Source organism: Narcine bancroftii, chromosome 3, assembly GCF_036971445.1.
Source record: "Narcine bancroftii isolate sNarBan1 chromosome 3, sNarBan1.hap1, whole genome shotgun sequence".
NCBI classification, from domain to species: domain Eukaryota; kingdom Metazoa; phylum Chordata; class Chondrichthyes; order Torpediniformes; family Narcinidae; genus Narcine; species Narcine bancroftii.
The window spans coordinates 253,619,917-253,641,000 of record NC_091471.1 but is presented as its reverse complement, the minus strand read 5'-3'; the positions used below and the strand labels follow the sequence as shown (position 1 = coordinate 253,641,000).

Here is a 21,084-nt window from a genome sequence, read left to right as displayed (position 1 = left end):
CACCTGATTTCCAACTAACTGCCATGCATTTGCTTGATATCATCGGAGCTAATTAAAAAGAATTCAGATCAAAATCTGATAAATATAATTTAGGAGCTATATTTTCAAAATTCCCCTTCAAATTTAACTCTGGATTCAATGGAAAGATAGCATTCTAAATTTGTTGCAAAAACGTGCTAACAGAAAGCCAAAAATGTTTAACGTTTGAACAAGACCAAATGGAATGATGAAAATTCCAATATCTTCACCACATCTAAAGCATTGCTCGGATATATCTAATTTCCATCTATTAAATTTTTGAGCGATAATGTATAATTCTTTTTCTTTTTTTATTTTTTACATGGTGAATCATATCAATCAAAATATTTACAAACATAACTCATTACACAGATTTATGTAAGATTCATGAATAAATTAGTCTTTCTTCCCTTTATCCCCCATTTCCCTCCTTCCCATCAATTCACCCCCTCCAAACCCATAAATAATCAACATATACAATACCATAAAACCTTAAAACAATATTTTCACACAATTGAAAATAAACATGCTGAATCTAGTCTCTTTGTATTCTTATCATTTTCATTCTCATTTTAGGGGCTGGATTCATAGGCAAGCTCTCTCTGATATGTTCCATGTATGGTTCCCAAATTTGTTCAAACATTGTGACTTTATTTTAAAAATTATATGTCATTTTTTCCAATGGAATACATTTATTCATTTCCATGTAACATTGCTGTATATTCATGCTCCCTTCCATTTTCCAAGATGACAATATACATTTTTTGCTATCACTAAATCTATCATAATGATTTCTTTTGCACTTTATCCAATTTGAGGCCTACTCCGCTACTTCTTAAGTTACTAAAAGAAAAATCTCTGATTTTTTTGATTTATTGTTGTAATTTTATTTAGTCTCTGAATTAATTCTTCCCCTAAAGTTATTTACTTTCAAACATGCCCGAGTTGCATATAATGTTGTTCACATATTCTTCGTATAGTGAAAACACCTATTAAATATTGTAGAATCCCATTTTTAAATTTTAGATGAGTACTATATACCCTGTGTAACCAATTATCCAATAATCCTGTATCATGCATAATGTTGTGATTATTGTCTTCCTGATCGTTCAAGAACATAACTTTTCCCATACTTCATTTTTTTTATCTTTATGTTTAGATCATTTTCCCACTTCTGCTTAGGTTAATAGATTATTTTATTTTATTTATCTTGCATCTTAGTGTACATAATGGTTATCAATCTATTGATGATCATTTTGTCTGTAATAACGGATTCAAAGCTGCTTCCTTCAGGTAATCTCAAGCTGTTTCCCAATTTATCCTTTAAATAACCTTTCAATTGATGATATGCAAGCATTGTACCATGCGTCACTCCATATTTATACTTCAATTGTTCAAAATTTAAGAAAGTATTTCACAAAAACGGTTTTCTATTCATTTTATTAGTGGATTTTGCGTCATTAGTAATTCTGGTATTTGATAATTCATTTTTCTTTCTTTCTCAGTGGATCTTCTTCCATGTATTAAGAAAATGATGCAGTATTGCTGAGTTTTTATATTGCACCAGCTTTCATTCCACTTATAAACTAACCTTTCCGGTACATTTTGCCTTATTTATTCTCGTTCTATCTTAGTCCTTTCTGGTTTTTCCCTTTTCTGGTAAAAACTGATAAATACCTTAATTGTGCGGTTCTATAATATTTTCTAAAATGTGGTAACTTTAAACCAGCTTGATTATACTCTCTGCTAATGTATCCAACGCTACCCTTGGATTCCTCCCTTTACTCAAGAATTCCCCAATTATTCTATTTAGTTCCTTAAAGAATTGTTCTGTTAAGGGAATTGGTGATGTTTGAAATAAATATTTTATTCTTTGTAACACGTTCATTTTATGCAGTTTACCCTCCCTATCAACGTTAGCAGTAATTATTTCCAGTGTTCTAAGTCTTGTTGCAATTTCTTTATTAGTGGCTGATAAGTTAGTTTGTATCAGTGGATTAAGTTATTATCTAACCTGATCCCGAGGTATCGGATTGCTTGTGCTTGCCATTTAGATGCTGATTCATCTTAAAAATTCTGTATAGGCTGCATTACTCGTTGGCATCTCTTCACTTTTATTTGCATTGATCATGTACGCAGATATTTCTCCATATTCCTTCAATTTCTTATGTAATCATGTTACTGATACCTCTGGTACGATTAGGTATACTATAATGTAATCTGCAAATAAACTGATATTATACTCCTTCTTTAAAGTAAATCCATTTACTTTTAACTTCGCCAATGGTCCAGTATACAATGCTTTAATCAAATTTAAACATTTTCATGGTAGATTGAACTTCTGTAATATTTTAATTGGTTAATACCACTCTACACTGTCAAAGGCTTTTTCTGCATCTGGAGGAACAGCAACTGTTTGTTTCTTATTTCCTTGAACTGTATCGATTTGATTAATAAGTTTATAGACATTGTCCGCTGTTCGTCTTTTCTTAATAAATCCAGTTTGATCTTGTTTCACTATTTCAGGTAAACAATCGGCTAAGCTGTGCTAATCATTTTGCGATTATCTTATATTCAGAGATAAGAAGAGATACTGGTTTATATGATGCTGGTGTTAATGGATCCTTCCCCACATTTGGTATTACTATAATTATTGCAGTATTACATGAATATGGGAAGATTTGTGTTTCTTCTATCTGGTTCATTACTTCCAGGAGAGGAGGAATTAATAACTCTTAAATGTTTTAAAGTATTGAAAATCCATTTTCTCCTTGTGTTTTATTGTTTAGCAGCTTTTTTCAATACATCCTTTACTTTCCCTATTTCAAATGGTTTTATTAGTTTGTTTTGTTCCTCGCAATTTTGGCAGTTCAATTTAGCTCAAAATTCATCTATTTTATCATATTGCCTCTCGTACTGAGTTTGCTACAATTGTTCATAAAATTCTTTAAAGTACTCAATAATCTCTGATGGATTATATGTAATATGTTTGTCCCTTTCCATTGAAGCCAGTATCGTGCTTTTAGCTTGTTCTGTTTTAAGTTGCCAGGCTAATATTACATGTGTTCTTCCCCAATTTTGTAATACTTTTGCTTTGTTTTCATTATGTTCTTCTCTAACTTGTACGATTGTAATATTTTGTATTTTATCTTAATTTAATTGTAATTCTCTCCTTTTCGTTATGTCATTCCATTTTACTAATTCCTTTTCTCTACTTACTATTTCCCATTCCAACTACTCTGTTTCCTGTTATAATCCTTTTTCATCTGAGTCACATAACATATTAGCTGCCTCTAATGAAGGCTTTCATTGCATCCCGTAATATAAATTTGTCTCTCAATGATCCTGCGCTTATTTCAAAATATATTTTAATTTGGCAATTCCCTGAACTCCCATCTTCTAAGTAGCATGGAGTATAACTATCTATTTGTTCTTGGTGGGATATCCTCCTGTTCTATTGCTAATAATAGGGTGAATGATGTGATAGGGGTCTGGCTTTATACACAGTTTTCCTTCCTGTCCCATTAATATGGGCTGACAAACAAAAACATATCAACTCTTCATTTAAGTTTTTTGCCTATTCTAATAATCTGAACACTTCTTCTCTCTTGGGTGTTGCCTCCTCCATATATCCACAAGTTTCATTTCCTGCATTAATCTTTATTCGTCTTACTTGTTTTTGTCCAGATGTGTCTCACACTGGGTCCCCATACAAACTGATGGAGATAAGGTTCCAATATCACAGACAACTCCATCCTCACCCAACAAGGAAATGTGTGAAATATCTAACATACTACTAATAAATCTTAATTGATATGCTTCATAATAATTTTAAATTTTAGGTAGTTGCAAACCTCCCAACGCCTACTTCCAGGTCCACTCTTGTTAATGTTACTTTCCATAACAATTCTTAAAATACTTTATTTAAATCTTGAAAAAAGAATTCCAGTAGAGAACAAGGAATCAATTGAAACAAATTTGATGGATGAGCCATCATCTTTATTGAATCTGTATGCATCTAACGTTGACAATGAACAGCTTGTGTCTGAGGCTTTCTTAGCTTTAGGTCAAGATAAAGAGAATATTTTGATTGGGGGAGACTTCAATTGTGTTTTAGACCCATTATTGGATAAATTTCTGAAAGTTTTGAGAAATTTTAAAGCAGCAGTTCAATTGGTTTCTTTGATGAAAGAAGTGAATGCGATAGAGGTCTGGAGAAGATTAAATGCTACTTCGAAATCATTTTCATTTTATTCTTCACGTCATGATTCATGTTCTAGGACTGACTTTTTTAGCCTCAATACATTTGCAAGCAAGTTTCACTCAAGCTGAATATAAGAGTCGTATAATTTCTGAGCATTCTTTGCTTTTTATTTCTTTGGTGGAGCCGGATGTTAATCAATCTATCTTTCACTGGATATTTAAACAAATGATATTGAAAGAAATGGAATTTGTAAAATTTATTAAGGATCAAATTGCTATATATTTAGACTTGAATAAGAATAAAGTCCGTAGTAATTTTATTGTATGGGATGATTTCAATGCATTTCCATGTCGTCAAATGAAAGGAAAATGAGAAATTTCTGGGAGAGTTTCAGTTGTTCGATAAACAAATAGCACAGTTGCAAAAGGAATTTCAGAGGAATTCTACAGAATAATAAGTCTCTTTTTGACAAAATTAAAGCTAAAATATAATATATTGCAAACTAACCTATTTGACCATTTGATTGAAAGATCGAAGCAATGTTATTATGAGTTAGGAGACAGAGCGCATAAAGTCTTGGCATGGCACTTGAAAACTGTACAAGCTCCAAGGATTATTAAACCTGTGAGGAAGGATAATTCAGTTGATTTAAACCCTCAGGAAATTAATGAACAATTTTGTCATTTTATCAGAAATTATATACTTGTGAGGGAGTGTGAGACGATGGTTCTATTGAAGAATTTTTGCCAGAGTTAAACTTACCAATAATGAAGGAGGAGGATGTGAGGAAGATGTATTCTCCATATACGGATTTTGAAATAAAGTATGTTATTCAAAAAATGCCTAATGGGAAGTCACCAGGATATGATGGATGTTCTTAATCACGTAACTCAGGAAAAAGCTTTCCCACACTCATGTTTGAGTGCAATAATAAATGTTATACCAAAAAAAAACTGAGAGCCTTTGAAGGTTTCTTCTTCCCTCCCAATTTCTTTATTAAATTCAATTTATTTATTATTTAATATTTATTTTAAAATATTTATTTATTGTGGATTATAAAACAATAGCGAAATTATTAGCAAATAGTGTAGGAAAGTATTTTCCTCAATTAGTACATTCTGACCAGCCTGGTTTTATTAAAGATAGGTATGCTTCGGATAATATTCTTCGAGTCGTTTCATTGAAAAATGCTCACGTCAGCAACCCAACTTACCAATGATAGTGTCAGTAGTTGCTGAAAAAGCTTTTGATAGTGTCAAATGGAATTTGTTATTTAAAATTTTGTTGAAATATAAATTTGGAACCTAATTAATTGGTTGGGTGAAGGCATTATATAATACTCCTGCAGCAAGGGTGGCGTCAAAATGTGAATCTTCTTCTTTTTTTATATGAGCACGTTCAACTCATCAAGGTTGTTCTTTGTCGCCAGCACTCTTTGCATTGGACATTGAACTGATAGCTCTGGATATCAGACAGAATGAGAATATTACAGGTATAAGGATTGGACAGGATGAATATAAGATTAATTTATTTTCTAATGATTTTTTGATATATTTAAATAATCTGAAACAATCTTTAATTTATTTTCAAAATTGTTTTGAATTATACGGTAAATTTTCTAGACATTAAGTGAATTGGGAGAAAAGCTACCAATTTGTGAAGGAAATTATGATCAATTACGATCAATCTATGCAAATTAGTAAATTTTGATCGACTGATAAAATTGAGTAATTAGGGATTATGATAGATGTAAATTTGCAATCATTCTATAATTTATATTATGTACCATTGATGAGAAAGATTAAAGTGCATTTGATTAAATTGAAAGATTTACCTTTATCTTTAATAGGTCGCTAAATTGTATACAGGTGAATATTTTTCCACGAATTCAATTTTGTTTAATACCTGAATAAAGTTTATGGTATAGAAATCCGCCATGTCTGAAACAAGTATTCGTAAATACTTAACCACATTGCTAGACCATATGAACTAAATATCCAGTTTACATTGTGAAAACTCACCTTGTACTAATTCCATATCTTCAGGTTTATCCCAATTTATTTTACAACCAGAAACTTTTTCATAATCTATCAGTTGATTTCAAAGTCCAGATAATGAGAGTTGTGTCTGAGCCAAACATACAAAAACATCATCTGCAAATAATCTTATTCTCAGTTGATTTATCATAAACACTTTTAACTGTTCATCAATACAAATAAATTGTTCAACAAGTTCTATATTCAATGCACTGTACACGTCTGAAACAAGAATAAATGACTAACTAGCCTACTTGTCCTATGGAACTTAAATGATTTAGATATTTGCCTATTAGTTAATATTTTAGCTTGAGGACTTCTGTAAAGTGCTTTAATCCAATTTACAAAATTAAATCCAACACAAAATTTACCTAAAATTTTAAATAAATAATTTTTTCGAAGATTTCAAAAGCTTTTTATTTCACCTAATACAACTTTAGTCGCCTCTTTGTCCCTTAAACAATAATCTTACTATATCCTCAGATGTTTGTCTTGTTTTTAAGAAAACTGTTGATCAATATATATTAAATCACAAACGGAATATTTATTCTATTTTCTGAGATCTTCGCTATAACTTTATAAACAATGTTATACAATAAAATTGGTCGACATTAAGGTGATCTTAAAGGATATCTGACTTTGTTAGGAATAACCATAATTCTCGCCGTTGAAAAGGTTTCTGGAAGAAGGTATGAACTCCACGGAGAAACACCAAGGGGCACCTTTGTTTGCGAAGATGTTGGCACTGAGCTACAATACTAGCATAAATAAAGTAATTATTAAGTCTTTAATTCCTTAACAAACTTCCACAGGAAATCCATGCTCTCATGGAGACGTATGTTCTGTAAACATTTAAGTGCTTTCTTAACTTCTTGTTCACTAAATGGTCTATCAAAATTGTCTTTATCTTGGTCATTCAGAAAGTTGCATTAAATTTTGAACAGTGGCGGCTAAAATCCAAGTTTTGTCCAGATAACTGCCGGAAGAAATCACCTCTTTCAAATTCAGGTGCAATCACTTACCCGGGACCCCGAACATAGCCACAATCGGGTAGTAAATCATAATTGTCTGTAACATTGGAGGCAACGATGAAAATGGATAGGCAGTGAGTGGAGCCCTCATCTTGACGATGATGGGGAGTGTGAAAGAGACAGCTCTGTGCAAGAAAGTAGCAGAGAGCGGCGAGATGTACTGCCTTCATCTATCCCAGGATCATCAATAAAAGGTCATTGATATTACCTCCTGAGAAATGAGCGTCGCAGAAACAGAGCCAACATTCTTGTTTGTGCCCAACGATGCAGATGCAAGAATTTAAATGAACCTTTGGGAATAACAAACCGCGGTACAGTCAGCAGAGAGAGAGCACAGCGCCACCCGTTGCCCAATACGTGACGCCCCCTTTCTTTTTCACCCTCGTCCGACCCACCATGTTCATCAAACTTCCGATTATCTCCATGAAAATGTTATGATAATCCGTTATCAATTCAGGAGGGGACAGTGGAAGGGAAATTCTAAACTCCACTGATTCGCTTCAGCACGAAAACCAAGGTCACAGATTTCCGTCATGTTTCTGCAGTCGGACGCGAACCTCTCCGTCAGTAGTTGCGCTGGATTTTTTATTTTAAAAATTTAATAATTAGGTTTTAAAATAGTGCAATTCAGCACAGTTCAGGCATCCCAGCCCCCACATCAGCGCCGACGCAATGAACAATTGAAACTTCGTATCTTGTCCAAGAGATTTTCCCATTCGCGTGTCCTGCAGACCTGACCATGACCAATATGTAAGTCTTGTCTGCATTAATTGAAATGTGATGCAAAAGTGACTGCGCAGGCACTTGTGATAAGTAGTGAGAATTTAAAAATTATTTGTGATTCTTCATTATCTGTGGGGAGGCGTGAGAGTATCCTGAAAAGCTGTTCCAACAATAGCCCCCGCCCTCTCCCACATCTCTAGTTTTGTGAAGTGCTGCTCAGAAGGACACTTTCTGCACACAGGAGCCCACGAAGTGGCCATTGGATCTACTACAGCATGTTGACACCGACTATCATATCCGGATAGAAATACCATTTATGATTTATATCCCCACCGCTCCACGCCAACCCTCACACCCCGCGAAATATTCGAGGGCCTGTTAAATGTCTCTCGAAATTAACTCGGGGATCTACTTCCACCACCTTTAGCCCACTGACATCCTTTCGCCTCCCATTTCAGATTCGTGATACACTTTCACCCAGTTCTTAAGCAACTCTCCAGAAGTACATTGTTAATGACTTAGCATTGATTTGTAGAGTTTCCACATGCCCACTGGACTACTCAACTCAATCCACATATTAATTAAGCCTAACATCCATGAATCCTCTTCTCGTCTTGGTGGTTTGACATTCCAAATTGCATCACTGCGCACTTATCACGTTCAAATCCATTCATCTAGTTCAGTGCAAGAATTGTTGTGGGAAAAATGGATTGGCATGTGAAATTCTGACAGTGTTAGTATTAGAATGTAGTTTGCTCTTCAGTTTAAATCATGTGATTTTGCAAGCAGAGATAGTAAAACGGGCTTTTCAAAGAGAGAGCGAGATAGACAGAGAAGAATTCTGTTCCACTGTTCATCGGCAGGAGCTGGGACTGGAACATGACAAGCTGGCAAGCTTATAGAAAACCCCATTTTGAAGAAAGGTTGTGAGTTCTTAGTTCTTAGCTCAGTCTAATCCAAGTTTTCTTTGCAAATACAAAAGGAGATGCTACATTTGATATAAGGGAAACAAAATGAACTCTGTCGTGATATGAATGAATGAGGTTATCAACCCTTTAGGGTTATCAACCCTTTATGGGCACGTTTCTTTACAAGACACAGAAGTGGTTCATAGAAAGAAGTCCGTTTGAGTCTAGTGAGAAACAAATCTCTCTGTGAAAAATGTCAACAAACTTCCTGAGTGGCAACTACTGACCTTTTCAGCACCAAAGCCTGGTGAAATTCATAAATGTTCAATTCTGTGCACAGAATAAGAATTCACTGGAAACAGTGAACTTGACGGAATGAGAAGTGAGATTGGACAGTGAATCAAAGAACCTTTCTGAACTTGTACACACATTATATACCAATCTGTTAGAATTAGAAGATGGCTAAATTGGGATAAGTTACCTTAAGAGTAATAAGATAAATTTGATACTGTTTTCATGTTTAAATACAATTAAAAGCAACTTTTGTTTAAGTATCCATTTGTCTTGGTGAATTTCTATTGCTGCTGGGATGTGGATTCCTCTGGCACATTACGATATCGTTAACGAAATGGTGGTCGGATCGAGTCAAGATCCTGCGTCCGGTCTCTGCAGCTGATACCAACCCCTCAGAGTGTCTCAAGCAGCCCGATTTTTGCAGGTAAAATTATACCATAATTATCCATTCGTAAATGTCGCATGAAGAACAATAAACGCCTTCAATTTAATATATGTGTTTGACAAGAATTAATTTCCATGACCACCTAGTCCCTCAGCATTTCTCCAAGAATCAACATTCAATCTCGTTCAATTAATCAAAATACTGAATTACGGAAGATTTGCTGGATGTTGCCAGGGATGTATCAGCCTAACGTGGGGTCTGAATGTTAACTTCTCGCTCAATGTCACCAATATGAAGGAGCTGCACGATGATTTCCACTATATGGGTAAACTACACTCTTCTGTTACTATCATCGGAAATCAGTGGGTGAGAGTGGAGAGCAAAGTTTAAAGGAAAACACTTATCCAATAAAGTCGCCTTATTGACATAGAAGATTAGGCATGCACACATGCATCTCACCTTCTTCAGTCATGCCAAATTACCCATGTCATCTGTGACAGAATAGCTCGTGCTTTATATGTGCTATTATATATCATAATAGATATGATTTTAGGAGATAAAGTGATCAGATAATAATCTTGCTTTATATTCCATTTTTAACTCTGCCTTGGATCTGTGCCAATAAGAGAAAAAAAGAGAAAACTATCTTGACTTTCTGCTAATTCCTTTTCAATGATTGTTATCTCTTTTTCCAACTGTTCTCCCTCCTGATTATATTCCTTTATAATTTTATCACATACAAACACTTCGAAACTATCTCATTTAAAATACTGGAACTCAGCTAAAGAGACTTAGAAAACAGATTGTTGTTTTGAAAAGCAAAAGATGAAAGAAATTGGAGGATTAGGTTTGGACAACTGTCTGTTTGAATGGTAGTTGCTTTTCGAAGAGTGTCCTGAGGTTTTGTAAGCAGGGAGAGTAAAATGGGCTTTTCTCTGACAGACTGGATTCAGTTCTGCAGTTTTCTTACAGTTCAGAAGCAGTAGCTGTCTAGAATAGGACAAGCTGGTAAACTTCTGTAAAACAATTGATGACGGGTTGTGATGTTTCATATTTTAACATTTTTTCTGCCAGATTTCTCTTTTTTTCTCTGTATCTTGACTTTCTGATAATTCCTTTTCAATGATTGTTATCTCTTTTTCCAACTGTTCTCCCTCCTGATTATATTCCTTTATAATTTTATTCATATAGCTAATTCTTTTTACTCTAATAAAAAGCCTTCGTGGCATCCCATCAAATCAATTTGTACTTTCCTGATTCCATATTTATCTCGAAGTATATTTTAATTTGCTGTTCAATATATCATTCGAATATTTTTATTCTTACAATGTAGGATTTAGTCTCCATCTACATGTTTTTTTTTTCTCTGGCGCATCCTTTTATTCAATTGTTAATAATAGGTGAGAGTGATCAGATAATAATCTTGCTTTATACTCCATTTTTACGTCTGCCTTGGATCTGTGCCGATAACAAAAACATGTCTATTCTTGAATAGGTCTATTGTATACTTGAGTTGTGTGAATATTGTCCCTCATTTTGGAGTTGTTTCCTCCACTTATCGATTAGTTTCATATCCTGCATTTCTTTTAGAGTAAATTTAGTTAATGTATTCTTATTGTTAATTGTCTTCCAGTTTTGTCTATCATTGGGTCCAGGTTGAAGTTGCAAGATATGTCCCCATGTATCTGCCATTTTTCTGCAGGTGTGTTGCATATATTGCTGGTCTTCTTTGTTAAAAGCATAGATGTTTAGTAAATTCCAAAATTCAGAATATATCTGGCACTTTGTCATTACATATCTACCTGCTGGATCAGTTATTATTCCTTTTATATTGATTGGTAGATTTTTGTTGAGTAATATAGCTTCTCCCCTGGATTTTGAATTGTATTATTATTCTACTACATGGCCTACACCATCTCTATTCATTGTATTGTGTCCTATCTCCGTTAAGTGTGTTTCATGCACAAAAGCAATCTAGAGTCCAGACGTGTAATCTCGACCTCTCTGACCAGACCTTTAATAACCCGTTTTAAACTCTTTTTTTTCAGGTTTAATTTTTTTTAAACTTAGTTTAAAGTATCAAGGAATTGTTATACATATTAATGGTAAAAATATTAAACATTAAGTTCAGAAGAAACTACATTTTCGGAGTGTTGAAGATTTAGAGCCTTAACATTCTGCTACGACTTCAGATTTTCTTTCTTTCAAGCCTAAACCACAGAGATTGCTTGTGGGAGCTTGAACAATGACCACTACTCACCAGGAGAAGGTCATCGCTGGAATTACCCGTTCTCAGGAGGAAGGTCCGTGCGCCCCCGATGTGGATCCCGATCCTGGCAGCCTGCCGACTTTAACGGAGGGGGCACGCAAGAAGACGATTCCATTGCTTGAAATGCCCCAGGAAGTGTTCCAACCTGAATATCTTGATCTTTTCCGTGAGTTTTGGAAGCAACAACAGGTTGCGGGGGTAGAACAGCGTCGGTCCCCTGAGGAAGTCAGGGTGCCGTCGCTGGAATCCAGACCCGCAGGAAAACTGTTAAACTGCCTGTTGTTGAGATGCAGCAGGAGCTGCAATTACCTGGTTCTGAGACTACGCAAGAGAAAGCAGGGCTGAGCATTTCTGAATTACAATGTAAACAGCTAAGTCTTATCATTCAGCCTATGCTAAATGAAATGTCTCAAAGGCTCAGTTTGGAACTGGATACAGTTAAAATACGTGTGGAAGCATCTTGTGCGGATTTTAAACAATTTCAGGCTTGTTTTTTGAAATGTCAACAGCAAGTGGCTTCTAATACAGAAAAAAGTGTTGAAGGTGGATAAATCCGTTAAAGAATTGCAAGAACTTGAGAGAGAGTTAGAGATGAAAGTAGATTATTTGGAGAATCAAAGTAGAAGGAATAATGTGAAGATTATTGGTTTGCCAGAAGGTATGGAAGAACAAGATACTCTTTGTTTTTTTACCAAATGGATTCCACAAATACTGGGGCAGGAATTATTCTCTGCCGGTCTGGTATTGGAAAGAGCTCATTGAAACTTAAGAAGAAGACTTCTGCCTTCTCACCCACTGAGACCCGTGATAATTCGATGTTTGAATTATTTGGACAGAGAAATGAGACTTATTTTTGCAGTGCAAAATGCGAGACAACGACAAGCTCAATTAATGATTCAGAATAGTAGAGTTTTTTCTATCCTGATTTGAGTCAAGAGGTTATTCAGCATCAGTGTCGATTTAATCCAGTTAAATAAGTTTTGTGGCTTAAAGGTTATAAGTCTACTTTTCGCTATCTGGCAGTGTTGAAAGTGTTTTGTGGGGACATTCAATCTCGGTTTTTTGAGAATGAGTGTGAAGCAATGAGTTTTGCTGATTCGTTGCCAAATGTAAGAGGACAAAGACGTAGTCCACCATTGTCTCCTAAAGAAAATCTGGTTGTTCTGGAAGTGGAAGAAACAGCAGAAACGGGAGAAATGGGAATAGAAAGAGTCCATTTCCTTGAAATGGGGTCGCCGAGTCATGAATTTCTTGGATGAATTGAAGAACTTTTTTATTTTTACTTTATTATTATGTCATTATGATATCTTGTTGTTATTCTTTGTTTGGTTGGGGAGGGAGACATTTGCTCTATGTTCTACTAGTCAGCAATTACTGGTGGCTGATCGACACCCAACTTTTGTTGAGGGATTACGACCTTTTGGTAGTTTTTTTGGGTTTATTTTTCTTTTTATCTTTTTTTATTTTCATTTTACTTTGACTTTAATTTGAGGTTTATTTTTCTCCTATTGGAGGGCCTATTTACGTTGAGCTGAGTCTTTATATATATAAATATTATTAGTTTTTAGTAATATTAGTGGATATATCAAAGTTGAAGTTTGCTACTTTTAAATGTTCAGGGTTTAAACAGTTCGATTACGCGTAAGAGTATTTTTATCAAGTTCGTCTATGGTAAAACATGTGTTTGGTAGAGATATGATTTTACCTGAAATGATAAAATTTGAGACTTTTGGCATAATGAGATGAAATATTGTTTACTAATGGAAAACATTACATATGTTTCGTGAATAACGATAGCTTTTTAAAATTAATATGTGGTTGTTATATTTAGAATATTTACATTTTTATTTATTTTGACTAGATTTTAATATGTATGCTTTACTTTTCTTTATTTTTTTCTCTTTTCTTTATGGCTCTCCTTAGGGGAATTGGCTGAAAGAGGTGGGATTTCTTCCTTTTTTTTCTTTCTTTTTTTTAATATATATATATAAAAAATAACTTTCATGCTTTGTTTATTGTTATATATGTTACTTATTATCTGTATTTTGAACGAATAAATAAAGTATAAAAAAAAACAAAAACGATAAACTGGGAAATAGCTTGAAATTCCGAAAAAGTAGCAACTATGAATATTTAATCACAGACACAATGATAATTTAACAAATTATTGCCAACATGTATATCATATTGCAAAAAACGAAGAGGATTAAATAAAGTATAAAACGAAACAAGGTTGGTAAAAAAAGATTTTAACACAGAGATAAAGAAGGAAACAAGGGAGACGTTATGTACAGAAACAATGTGAAACACAAAAAAATACTAAATAATGTATAATGCAATATAACTGGCAACGTAGATTATATATTAATCCTCAGAAATTAAAATAATGATACCCAACAGCAACAGATAGATGCTTCCCTTGTGAACAAGAGACTGGATCAACATTACATACAATTTGGACATGTTCAAAAGTTAAAAAATAATATACCAAATAATCCAAAGAACTTCTGTTAACTAATATGAGACAAAGCGTTAGGTCGAAAATTAGACAGATACCAAATAAAATTTATTATGATATCACAACCAGGAGCCAAAAAAATGTATTATGACAACCTGAAAAGTGGATACAATCATTAAAATACAATAGTGGTATGCAGAACTTAACAAGAGAATTCCATTAGAAAACAAAAATACATACAATCTGAAAGACTGGTGTACATTATGCGAACAAATTTGGAAACCATAAATAAAATGTGTCTGAGAATGCTGACCTCAAACTTCCATCTCTTAAAACAACATAATTATCAGAACAATAGATTTAAATATGTGAAAGGTGTCGGTACTACTTTTTTCTTTGTTTTTGCTTTTTGTTATTTCTTTGTTTTATGTGTTTTATTATTTATTGATTTTAAAGATGTGTGGGGAAGTGGAGAGGGACGAAGAGGGGAAAAAAGTTGAAATTTCACAATGTATATATTAAAGATGATCATTTGTGAATGTTGTTAAAGATATGACACATAATGCAAGAAATAAAAAGAAGACAGGTAGTGAGTGCATTTTTTAGCCTGGGTAAAGCCCTTGTGGCCAATACAAGAGAACAGGACTTGTGGCCTATTGTTTCACTTGAAATAAGAGAAACAAAAAGGAACTCTGTGTTGACCTTAAAGAAATGTTTTAATCTGGAACGCAAAGATTGGAAAAATATGTTCAGCAAGACAATGATATGGCAGATTAGAAGGGTGCAGATTGCATCCATATAACAACAAATCTCTCCCTGAAAACCGACATGAGCCTTCCTGAGTGGTAACCATTTACCTTTCAAGCACCAATGTCTGGTGAAATTCATCAGTATGAGATTCTGTGCACAGTATAAGGATTGCCAGCATCCAGTGAATTTGAGGACTGGTAACGTGAGATCGGACTATGAATTAAACAACTGTTCTAAACTTTTGCACACATACATACATGTCATCTCACAATTAGAAGGGGGTCAAGTCAGGAAGATCAGTTAAATGTTTATACTATTTTCATGTTAAAATATAATTCAAAGCAACTTTTAATAATAACCATTTGTCTGGTTGAATATCGAATGCTTATGGTTTGTTTTGGGTCCTCTGGGCTCGTAACAAACTGTTGTCTTGAGCATCATACAAAGGATCCTATTGGAGGCTACCTGGTTCAGGAAATATCCACTCAAGACCGAAAGAAAATACAGAAGTTCGAGAAATGAACTGTTATCCTATCTCAGACCTTCCTTTCTATCAATTCCATCCGAAATTACTGCTCCCGCGGAGAAGCAGGGGATATATTAAACGGCTTACCCTACGCTGCTAGCACTTCGCGCAACCTCCATCGTTGGGAAAATAAACCAAACGGTTGCAAGATCACCATCTGATTCAATTACAAATGATTTTCCACCGTAATAAGAATGTTCAAGGAATCACACACTGAAAGAATAGATTTGACTATGCTCTGTTTCAACTGAAATTTACCAGCCAATACGCATTGCGCTCCGCTTATTTTCTTCCAGCATTCCATGGGATAATAGGTTGGCGTTGGCAGAAAGGAAACTATCTGGTTTAAATGCTGGTGGAATCCGATATCCCGAAAGCCGAACTTATTTTCCTCCAATTAAACATTTCACTAGTATTTTTACCGGATATTTCATCACGTTGATCAGCTCCTCCCTGAATTTAAACTGAGTCGCTGCATAAATGCAAGTATTTGTGAAGTAACTCAGAAGCAAGAGCATGTAACTGGTTTGGTCCGCGATTAACATTGGGTCCTTCGCACTGGTCAGGACAAACTGTTGTGTTATTTGCATCCAGAGGAAAAATATTAAATAGGTCATCCAAAGCAATATGAAGCTTCCTGATACTGCAAAGAATAAGATGATGGACTTCCTTCGACTTTTAACCTCGGAATCATTCTCATCCGCATAATTGTTGCTGCCTCTCAGAACCTTGCGGGCGCTGGTGGCTGCAACAATACGCGCGACCGTCAGAGCATTAAGAAGTGATATCAGTAACATTGGGAACAGAGGAGTCAACACTCGATGAATCCACGTGAATAATATCCATCCAGGATTGGTCCAAGCCTGACTTCTAAAAACACAGAACCAATCTGTTTTACTCACAGTAAACATGGGTTCAAATACAAAGAACCAAGGGATGTTTTTACAGACGAACAGCGGACACACTATTGTTATCACTTTGCGGGCTGTTATTTCGGAGCAAACTTTCGTCCTCAGTTTGTGGCAACAAATCATTACATATCGGTCAAATGTAAACGCGAGAGTCAACCACACGGAAATATCCGTGGCGGCTGTCAGAAATAAAACTTCTCACACATGAGTCTCTTTAAAACTGATGACACGACAAGCTTTATTTACAAGTCTGCAGAGTTGGACTCAACTGGTTTCTCACCAGTTAAGCCCCGATACATACAGTGCATTGATTTTTATACCTTTATTATTTGCCCTTCCCCTTCTTATTAATACTGTTTTAATTGGTTAGTATTACAAAAACATTCTAAGTATAACTGCATTATTAATTATCACGTTCGTTACGTACGCTGTGAACTCTACATTCACTGAATTCTGTTTCTCACACTTCTTATCAATCCTTTGTCTCCTGCATGTCTCTCACTATGACCATGAAAAGATAGGTTTAAAAAAACATATTCAGCAGCTCCTTCTGTCCTTGACTGCTAGTAAACTCTCTGTCCGTTCTGGCTTCCCTGTTTGTGATTAATCATCACATTTTAACTTAAGTCTTTTTAACCTAAATTCTCTATATCACAATCCACCCCTTTCTCTCTTTAAAATGTGTTGAATATATGTATAGATATGAATGGGGATTCTAAGCTAGGGAAGAGAAATGTTTTATGATACATTAATCTCACGCTGAAATAAAAGTCTTACAGGGTCTCCCATCCCCCCTGGTTGCATAGCTTGTTCGACCATGGAAATCACCAGGCTGCGTAGACAGGGAATAATACAGGGCAAAATAAGTAGGAGGAATAAAATACCTCCGATGACCCACAAGAAGGTACGCCACCAGGTTCCTCCAAACCATTTGTCCATCCAATTAAATTGTGGGAAAGGATGCCAGGTTTGAACCGGTACATGGGACAATGTACGAATATTATCAGCGATTTTACGAATGGCTTTTCCATTATCATCAATCTGTAAGCAGCAGTTAGTCAAATTAAGTTTGCCACATACACCTCCTTCCGTGGCTAGGAGATAGTCTAGGGCTAGACGGTTCTGATATATAGCAGAGCGCATTTGACATTGCTGGGATGCAAGTAATTGCAGGGCTATAGCTGTTTGATTTGTAACAATTTCAAGCACTGCTTGTAAGCGAATTATGCGATTTAACATATATATAGGAGTACGATAACCCCAAGATCCATCTTGAGCCCATGTAGCGGGACCATAATATTGAATTATGCGCTCTGGAGGCCAATCATCTCTCCATTCTCCCAAATGTACCGTGGTAGAGCGGGGTTCACGATGTAATGTATCAAAGACCTTCACGCCTAATTTATGACCGTGATCGTGGGGTAGAAGGAAAAATTCTGGGCGGATTATTCCTAGGAAACAAGTTCCACTCCACTGTGAGGGAAGACGAGTATAAGCTTTATTACCACATACCCAGAATAATCCATTTGGGGATACTCCATACCCCCTTTCCCAAACTCTTTTAAGAACAGGATTTGATTGGTATGGTCCTGTGATGGTGGAAGTGGTACAATTCCAAAACTGAATACTGCTATTAGACAGGGGTAGGCAATTAGTTTTAAAAACAGTGGATAAGAACCAAGTCTGAGGTTTAGGAAACCAAGTGAAAACACCAGGCGAAATGCGAATCCATACAGCCTTGCAGGGACTTTCTCCTACTGGGTATTTGCCGGCTCGTGAGAGACAATAAAAACCAGAGGGGACATTAGAGAGAGACCAGGTTTCTCTTGATCTCGTTCAGTTAGTTGTCCAAATGCGGGAAATCATGGTCAATGAATTGAGAGGTTCTCCCCACCAAGGCCATTGTTCTGACATCCGTGGACCCCCGCAGACCCAACAATTAGTTACATTAAAAGTTCCTGCAATTTTAGTTGCCAGATCTACAAAAAGGTTATCTCCCTCAATTACATTACCGAAACTTACATGGTTATTTGGATGGACTCGAACTAAGTCCGGCTGTCTTAAAGGGACAGGCAATTTCGAGTGTGGAGTGTAACTTCTCATTAGAACAGTACGTTGGTGTATGCAAAACCAGAGTCCATCAGGGCATGGTGGGCTTGAGTCACCTTTCCAACCGTTAAGAGGGAAAGGAGTGGTATTAGGAATCTGTATATAATGACCCATATTATTTCCTTCTTTTTCCACACAAGGGGTATATGGATGTTGGGTGGTATTTTCTGCCCAGCATTTCTCAGGAACTGAGGTATGGGAAATGAAATTACCTTCCTTTCTTCCCCAAATGTGGTCCTGAAACAGGACCACTGTATCTCTGCATTTCTTACATTTCACACCTGATAAAGACATAGGCAAACTAAGAAAAATCAAAGAACATAACAATAACATTGTGAATTAAGTCTTTTTGCGAAATCGTAAGGTAAGAGGTTTTTCTCCAGGAATACGTCCAATCTGAGTTCGTATCAGGGTCCCGTGGCGCCTCTACAGGTCCCTTAAATCTGGATGCGTGTGTCCACCCCTTCTCTCTTGTTCGTGCTGCAGCTTCTGTAGTTAAGAGAACTTGGTATGGACCTTCCCACTGGGGCTGGAGTTTTTCAGTCTTCCAGGTCTTGATAAGAATCCAGTCTCCTGGTTCCACTTTGTGTAAAGAAAAGTCTAGAGGCGGTGTTTGTGCCAATAGTCCTCTCTTTCGTAAATCTGTAAGAGAGCGTGACAGTGCCTGTAAATAGTTCCTAACAAATATATCCCCTTCCCCCAAGGTGGGACACCCCTCAACTGTACTCCAGAAGGGAAGCCCAAACATCATTTCATAAGGGGACAGCCCTACATCTTTTCGTGGGGCAGTACGAATTCTTAATAAGGCTAGGGGCAGACACTTTATCCAAGGCATTTTAGTTTCCACCATTAACTTTGTCAATTGGATTTTTAGTGTTCCATTCATACGCTCGACCTTCCCTGAGCTTTGTGGATGCCAAGGGGTATGTAATTTCCAAGAGACCTGTAATGCATCACAAATCAATTGCTGGATTTTTGAAGAAAAATGTGGACCCCTGTCTGAGTCTATAGAATCCATTATACCATATCTGGGGATTATCTGCTCTAGGAGGAGGCGAGCTACTGTAGAGGCTGTAGTATTTATTGTTGGGAAGGCTTCTACCCATCGGGTAAAGTGATCTATTATCACCAACAGATATTTCCATCTTTGAACTTGAGGTAACTCTGTGAAGTCGATCTGGATACGTTGAAAAGGGCGTATGGCTAATGGTTGACCTCCCATGGTCCCTGTCCTCATTATCTTCTTATTAATTTTTGTGCATAGGTAACAATTTTGCACCTCTTGTTGGGCCAAGGTGTAGATTCCCTTACACACATATTCTCGAAGCACTGTGTCACATAAGGCTTGGGTGCCCCAGTGGCTCTGTTGATGCAGGTGTTTTAAAATATTGCGAGTTATTTCTTTATTTAGAACAATTCTTCCATCTGGTGTTTTCCATGTTCCATCAGGTAACTGGCTTGCGCTCAGCTGATCCATGTTCTTTTCTTCCTTAGCAGTGAAAATGGGAGCTGTCTTTATGCCTTGCCTTATTGGGATTAAAGTCAGCAAACGGACTTCTTGTTGCATGGCTGCTCTTTTGGCTTCTTCATCAGCCAGTCTGTTTCCAATTGCTGTCGGGTTATCTCCCCTTTGATGGCTTGGTATGTAGACCACTGCTATTTCTTGGGGTAATGTTAAGGCTTCTAGAGTCAGAGTAATCATCTGTTCGTGTGCCAATTCCTTTCCTCTTGATGTAATTAGACCACGCTCCTTCCAGATCTTACCAAAGGTATGCACTACTCCGTATGCGTATTTGGAATCTGTGTAAATCGTTCCAATTTTCTTTGCCAGTATTTTGAGGGCTCTCTGCAAGGCATATAGTTCACAGGATTGTGCTGACCAGCTTCCGGGTAGTCTCGTGGATTCTACTACTTTCCAAGTATTTCCTTCTATTATAGCATACCCATTTCTTCTCATTCCGTCAACACATCTGGCGGAGCCATCAATGTAGAATTCATATCCTTCTCCCAGCGGAGTATCGCAAAGGTCTTCTCGGGTCTTGGTCTGAAGATCTGTCAACTCGACACAGTCATGCTCCACCTCTTTCTCTGTTTCACTGCGGTATAAAAATTGAGCTGGGTTGCAGCTATTAATTTTTGCAAACTGTAAATCTTCTCCAACCATTAAAATGGTTTCATACTTTAATATGCGAGAATCAGTCAGCCATCGATGGGCAGTTTGTGTTAATAAAACACTCACAGAATGGGAGGTGTACACAGTCATCTTTCCTCCAAAAGTAAGTTTACGTGCTTCCTCTACCAACAGAGCAGCAGCCGCTACTCCCTGGATACACGTCGGCCATCCGCGAGACACTGGGTCCATCATTTTGGAAAGGAAAGCTACTGGGTGTCGCTGACCGCCTTTTTCTTGTGTTAAAACTCCCACAGCTGTTCCTTGGTTATGAGTGACAAATAGCTGGAAG

At 36.3% G+C, this 21,084-nt stretch overlaps 1 long non-coding RNA gene across 2 annotated transcripts in view; it reads left to right on the top strand.

Moving 5' to 3' along the window:
• The window catches only part of LOC138758555 (uncharacterized), a 47,543-nt gene that overhangs the window by 1,314 nt on the left and 25,145 nt on the right, over positions 1 to 21,084 (top strand). The window lies entirely within an intron of this gene.